Genomic DNA, 7,050 nt, shown 5'->3' on the forward strand with positions numbered 1-7,050 from the left:
GTTAGAAGACAGTGTCAAGGTTTCTGGCCCTGGGAGACAGAGGTGGTCCAGCCCTAGGACCCAGGCAGATGCTGCAAGTAGTTGCCTAGTGTTAACAGTGATATCCCTCTTACACTCATAGCACGCTACAGTTTACAAAGCACATTTATATCCGTGACTTTATTTACTCCCGGCATCAATCCCATGTGAATATCAGATTTTCACAGAAGACAAAATTGAGGCCCAGGGAAGGGAAATAACCTGCCCATATTCATATAGTGAGGAAAAGGGGGCAGAGCTCGAGATGAAAGGCTGGGCCTCTGAGACCACTCTTGACCCCAACCCCACCCTAACCTTTTTCCCAGTTAGGGAATGAGCATTGGAAGTAGGCCGTGGTTAGAAGTGGGCACCCTGTCATTAGGCAGTGGACACAGAGCCAAAGGCCAACCAAATCATTTCTGATATGGCCTGGCTGTGCTCTACGGACAAACTTACATTAGAGGGAAATGTGTCTGGCGAGAGGGCTCAGGGCGAGAGGGCTCAGTGCGCAAGGGATATGTTTTCTGAGTCAGCTCTGGAGAAAGTTCAAGGGTCGGGGTGACAAAATCTCCCTCTCCATCAGCAGTGTGCTCTTGGAAAAAACTGGAACTGTTTGGCTCTTCAATCAAGCAATCACATAGCTATGTCCATAATTTTTTGTCTTCCATATTGGGATTCCTTTGCATTCTACCTCATTATCTCAACCACAGAGCCAGCTCTGACTCTGTCATTCCAGAATCACTTACAAATCTTGTGTTTTAGACCAATTCTTAGAATCACAGGCTCAGTGGGACCCTACAGATCATTTTGCTGGCGTCTCAGTGATAGCCCTATCAGATGCTCCCAAGGTTCTTATTAGTCTCTACTTGTTTTAAATGTCTACCTCCCTGCTCCTTCCATCTGCTGATGACAAATTTCCTTTTGAGAATATAAAGAACAAAGCTTCTCCCTTTGCCTATGACAAGTAGTATCAGTCAGGATGGGCCAAGTTGTGCTGCATTAACAAACAATCCTCTTGGAGGCTTAGGCCAGCAAAGGCATCTTTCTCACCTATATTACAAGTCCTGTGTAGGCTGCTATGCTCCTCAGAATCACTCAACGACACAGAATGACAGAAGCTTTATCACGATACTTTCTTCCACAAGCACCATAATGGAATCAGAGGTATGCAGGCCGTGGATTTACAGCAGTCAATCATGGGTTCTGGAGTCTTAGCTCCAACCACTTATTTCCTTCAGGCAAATTCTTTCATCTAAAAAGATTGTCAGTTTTTTTATCTATAAAGTGAAGATCATGACAAAGTACCTACCTCACAGATTTTCTGTGAGGTTAACCAAAAGGATGAATGTAAACGCTTAGCCCAGAGTCTGGTTCATAGAAAGAATTCAATAAATGTCAGTTATTATGTATAATGTTAACATAGTATTATGTTAACTTAATAATGCCTACCATCTCCAGACAGAACAGTGCTCCTTTCCATTGTTCCTCATGTTGACCAGTTTGAATTCCTTCGAAGAGTTCTTTTTTTTTCTGCAAGTCATTTTCACATTATTTTTATGCATTTTATCTCATGAGAGAGGCCCTAAGCGTTCAGAGCTGAGGCACAAAAGGATACATCCATGTGTCTTGCCAACCCCAAGCAATTTATCCAAGATACATTACCAAGTCCTTCTGAGGAGTCCAGGGAAGGGAGGTCAAATCTGGAGAAGAATCCTGGCTTGAGATAAAACCCTATGGTAGAGAGACACAGAAATCAAACTGTAGAATATCAGAGTTAGAAGAGACATTTAGAACAAGCAAGTCTCATCATGTCTTCTCTTTTACAGATGGGGAAACACAAGTCCAGAGAGGGAAAGGGACTGCTACAATGTCACACAGCAATTCAGTGTCAGAGCTGGGGCCAGAGCCCACTTCCTTTAATCCCAATCTTGGGGCTTTCTGCACATCACGTAAGGAGATAACATCCTCTACCACTGGGTGAGGAGGGGGCAGATCTCTCAGAATTATGGCTTGTCCTCATTTCACAGAGTTGTACTCCGACAGAGTTGTAAAGTTAAGAACTTTATAAACATTACCTTATTAAGGCTTCTTGGAAACCCAAAGTCACAGCTCCTCTGGGTCATGGGACATGCGTTGAGCATCCAGTGAACAAACAAAGGGTAATGTTACATTTTTCACTTCGTTTAGGAAACCTGGCTTCTAATTATAGGATTTGTTTAACAGTGCCGGGGTGGTTTACGAAGGCCTGGAGTCAGCCTGCAGTCCTCAGGGCTGCTGAGGAGTGTCAGATGGGCAGGCACGGATGGGGTGGGGGTGGGTAGCAGGGAGGGGACCTCAGCAGCAAAGGGGAGAGAGGGATGAGCAAAGTCAACTTAAGCTGAGGCCTGGAGGGGGCTATTAATTTTCCCTAATCCCATCAACCAGGTTGCTCCCATTTGGAAATTATCTCCAATAACCCCACTCTGTTACCATAACCCTTTCATATCTGGGCAGTGCATCAATGTGCTCTGTGGTAAGCAGGTGAAACAAGGACCACAGAACTCTTGGGTTCTATGAACAATTGAGCCCCCTGCAATAGCAGTCAGGATTAGTGTTCCCCCTCCCTGGGGAAAAATGGAATAGGAGCTGGCTTGATCTCCATGGTTATTTAAATAAATATATTTTAAGTAAGTTATTTTTAAAAATAAATCTTTATAAATTTTGTAAAGTACTATAATACGAATGTATTAGATGCCCTTAACACAAATAAAAAATAGAAATTAGAAGTAAAAATAGAAGTCTGTAATATTATATACAATAACTGTGTATATAACTATAGTATAGACTATAACTCAGCCCCTTTAGTTAAGCTCATTACCTCAATGTAAATCAGGAAAAAATCAAAACCAGAAAACTACAATGAAGTAAGGCAAAATCACCCAAATTCCCACATTCTTGCAAACGGCTAACTGCATTTTCACGCACATGTGCAACCACACGCACACTCACACATGTTACAGGGTGTTCGTTGGCACCATTCAGGGTGTGATTACTGCAGCTCAATTGGTCCTCAGACTTCAAATGTTCAAGGCCCATATGCCAGTAAGGGCAGGAAGTCAGACCTGCAATGTAGCCACTCTCCCCAAGGTTCTTACCATCTTCCTCTTATGCACCCAGGGGTCCCCTAGTCCTTACAGGTGTCTTGGGTGTGGGGTCAGTGTTGAGTCCCATCTGGTGCCATATCAATGTGCTGACCATGACAGAAGGATATGAATGTCCAAGCAGAAGCTGGTCTTGGTGAGTCATATCCCAAACTGTGGGTCATGTTCACAACTCCCAAAGGGGCCACAGAGGTGAAAGCTAATATTCTCCCTAGACCAGGGAAGGGCTCCAAGCTAACCGCCCAGGGCCCTTCAACAAGGGCGAACCTGTCCCACTTCCTATCAGCATTTGTATACCAGGGAGTCACAGAATTTTTGAGGGCTGTGCCACACCATTGTCCCTCCCCTACAACCAATTTTCCCTGGCGATCAGCACAAAAGGTTTGTTACATCCCTCTCCCTGCCTTTCCCAGAAATACTCCCTTCAGGCAGTTCATAATGACCTTCTGTCCTGATCTGTCTGTGCAGTGGACTAAGGGACAGACAAAACACAAACTTAACCTCCAGCAGGGCACCTTGCTACATCCACGATTACCCCTACACACAGACACATCATTTATTTTGTTACGGTAAAAACATGCATAACATAAAACTGAACATTTTAACTATTTTTTAATTAATTTATTTATTTGTTTGTTTTTATTTTTGGCTGTGTTGGGTCTTCATTGCTGTGCGCGGGCTTTCTCTAGCTGCGGTGAGCGGGGGTTACTCTTCATTGCGGTGCGCGGGCTTCTCGTTGCGGTGGCTTCTCTTGTTGCGGAGCACGGGCTCTAGGCACGCAGGCTTCAGTAGCTGTGGCACGGGCTCAGTAGTTGTGGCGCACAGGATTAATTGCTCCACGGCATGTGGGATCTTCCCAGGCTAGGGCTCAAACCTGTGCCCCTTGCATTGGCAGGCAGATTCTTAACCACTGCGCCACCAGGGAAGCCCCCATTTTAACTATTTTCAAGGGTACAATTAAGCTTTGAAAAATTGATTTGATGACAATTATAAGTACTTCTTCACTAATTGTCTCTTACTTACCTCTCAGAATCAAACTCTGTCAATGAAACAAAAAAGTCTTATGCTCATCAAAGAAAACATATGGAGCTTAATTTTGTTTTTAATTCTTCTTCTTTAAAAATTTTATTTATTTTATTTATTTTTATTTTTGGCTGCGTTGGGTCTTCGTTGCTGTGCGCGGGCTTTCTCTGGTTGCAGCGAACAGGGGGCTACTCTTCGTTGTGGTGTGCGGGCTTCTCATTGCAGTGGCTTCTCTTGTTGCGGAGCATGGGCTCTAGGCGCCCGGGCTTCAGTAGTTGTGGCACGCGGGCTCAGTAGTTGTGGCTCACGGGCTCTAGAGCACAGTCTCAGTAGTTGTGGCGCACGTGCTTAGTTGCTCCGTGGCATGTGGGATCTTCCCGGACCAGGGCTCGAACCCATGTCCCCTGCATTGGCAGGCGGATTCTTAACCACTGAGCCACCAGGGAAACCCTGGAGCTTGATTTTTTAACAGCACTTTTCAAAACATGTCTCCCGAATGATCACCTCTGAGCTGTGCCTTTTGGGTCGAATTAGCATGAAGTCAGGGCTGGGGGTTAGGGACAGGTTGGAGGTGAGAACATGAAGTGTGAGATAAAGCTCATAGGACCTCAGGGCTGGAAGGGACTTGCCAAGTTGTCATCAGCCTGTTTGCATTCCTCTAGCATCACAGAACTCATCACTTTACCAAGACAGCCCATCAGCCCATCTCATCCTTGAGTTAATCCACTGACTCAAAAAAGTCCTTCCTGCATAGCTCTAAACGCCACCTTCCTGAAGGTTCTAACCGTATCAGCTCAACCTCTTCATCGATCACCTGTAGAGGTGGAGCAGCTCTGCCCGGCCCCCTGAGTCTCCTGGTCTTCAGGACCCTCACCCTCCTGCTAGGGATTCTCTTGCCCCTGACTGCACACACCCTCTGAGGACACAGAACTCATCAAACACACTCTCATACCCAGCCCTTAACAAGAAGCTCCCCTCACCTCCTAAGATGCCTTATTCACACATACAAAGCCAGAGTCTCACTGACCTGTTTCCTCTGGGAGCAGAGGGATTTCACGGCTGCCTTGTCACAGTGTGGAAAGAAAAGCCACTTCACACAATGGTTAATAGACGTAAAGCACTAGTAACTCCCAGGAGAGGGCACGGGAGGAAAGAGAAATGGCTTCAAAAATGTTTGAGACAGATATATGGACACTGAGTCACATGTGGCTGCCGTTTAGTCAGCCTTCTGAGACATTTTGGTGCCAGGACACCTCCCCTCCCAGGACCTGCCTGCAGGTTGCTTCTGTTCCTTGTTCTCGCCTCTGGTAACAGACCTTACGATGACGGAGACTGTTGGCTCACAGGGGTGGCCAACTCATGCTTGGCCAGGCACAGAGTTCTTGGGTGTTGAAATGGTGGGCCTTTCCATAACTCATACTGGTCACTTTTCTGTTTTCTTTTCTGTCTTGATGTAATATCTCTGATGCTACAGTAGCACAAGTAAGAGAAGCATAACAAGTTTCACAGCCTCCAAAGTGGACTTTCCATAATTTCGATGGTTCCGTTGGGCTGGCTTTATCTTCACCCTGGGATCTGCTGGTGGTGCTTTGGAGTGTCAAACCAGAACACTGAACAGGAGCGGGGAGCGGGGGTTACAAGCCTTCCCTGCCATGATCTTACAACCCAGGGGTGCGCTTGTGAATGGTATCCATCTTCTAGGTTCAGGAGGGAAGGGGATGACATGAATGGCAAGCCTGCTGTGTGCCAGGTGTGATGTCATAACCCTTAAAATAAATACCTGGCATTTACTGAGCACTTACTCTGGAGCTGCACAGGGCTAACCGCTTCGTAAGCATGGTCTCGCTTCGTCTTCACAGCAATCCTGGGAGGTGGGGGCTCTTTCTGGCCCCATTTTACAGAGGAGGAAAGTGAGGTTCACAGATGTTAAATACAGTTCCCATCCCCACTCCCCGTGGGAAGCAGCAGAGGCAGTACTGAGCACAGTCTGGCTCCATATTTGACCCATCCCCTAGGACTGCAGGGGCAACACCAAAAGGCAGGCCCTATGTTTCCCATTTCACAGAGGAGTAAAGTGAGGCTCAGAGCAGCAGTTGAAGAACTGTGCCCAGACCTCACAGCTAAGAAACAGCAAAGGCAGGAACAAACACACAGGCCTCCCGACAAGAGAATTCTTTCCTCAGAAGGAACAAAGTCAGGGTGAAGCTCCTCCTACTAGACTGGGAGCCTCTTAAGGTCAGGGACGGTGTAGGGTTCAGCACCCCACACCCCTGGAGCTGCCCCATACAGGATGGTCTGAGGCCGTGTGCTGGAGGGAATCCTGCGCTGAGGGAGGGGAGAGAGAGGGAAGCAGTCCCATGTGGACCAGAGGTCCAGGGGACTGTGGATGAGAACGTGAATGAAGGTAGCTGGGGTCCAGCCAGCCTGGCCACAGAAGGGAAGCTCTGAGCAACAAGGCCACTGGGAGGAGCCCTCCTCCAGCCTCAGCGGCCACTCCTATGCCCACAGCCGCCGTCCACAGACATCTTCCCGGCTATCCCTCACAGGCACTGCAGGAGGCCTGGGGACTCATACCCTCCCCAGGGGGAGTTGTGCTGTCCACAATGAGCTAGACAACAAGCAAGTACATCAGTAGATATGTAAAATATAGGCACAGTCCTGGAGGGCAACAAGCAGGGACAGCAATAGAGAATAATGTGGCGGCCAAGTAAGCGTCTCCCAGAGGTGACTTTTCTTTATTTTTTTTTGAGGTACGCGGGCCTCTCACTGTTGTGGCCTTTCCCGTTGCGGAGCACAGGCTCTGGACGCCCAGGCTCAGCGGCCATGGCTCACGGGCCCAGCCGCTTCGCGGATGTGGGATCTTCCCGGA

The sequence above is a fragment of the Lagenorhynchus albirostris genome, chromosome 3, assembly GCF_949774975.1.
Source record: "Lagenorhynchus albirostris chromosome 3, mLagAlb1.1, whole genome shotgun sequence".
NCBI lineage: Eukaryota > Metazoa > Chordata > Mammalia > Artiodactyla > Delphinidae > Lagenorhynchus > Lagenorhynchus albirostris.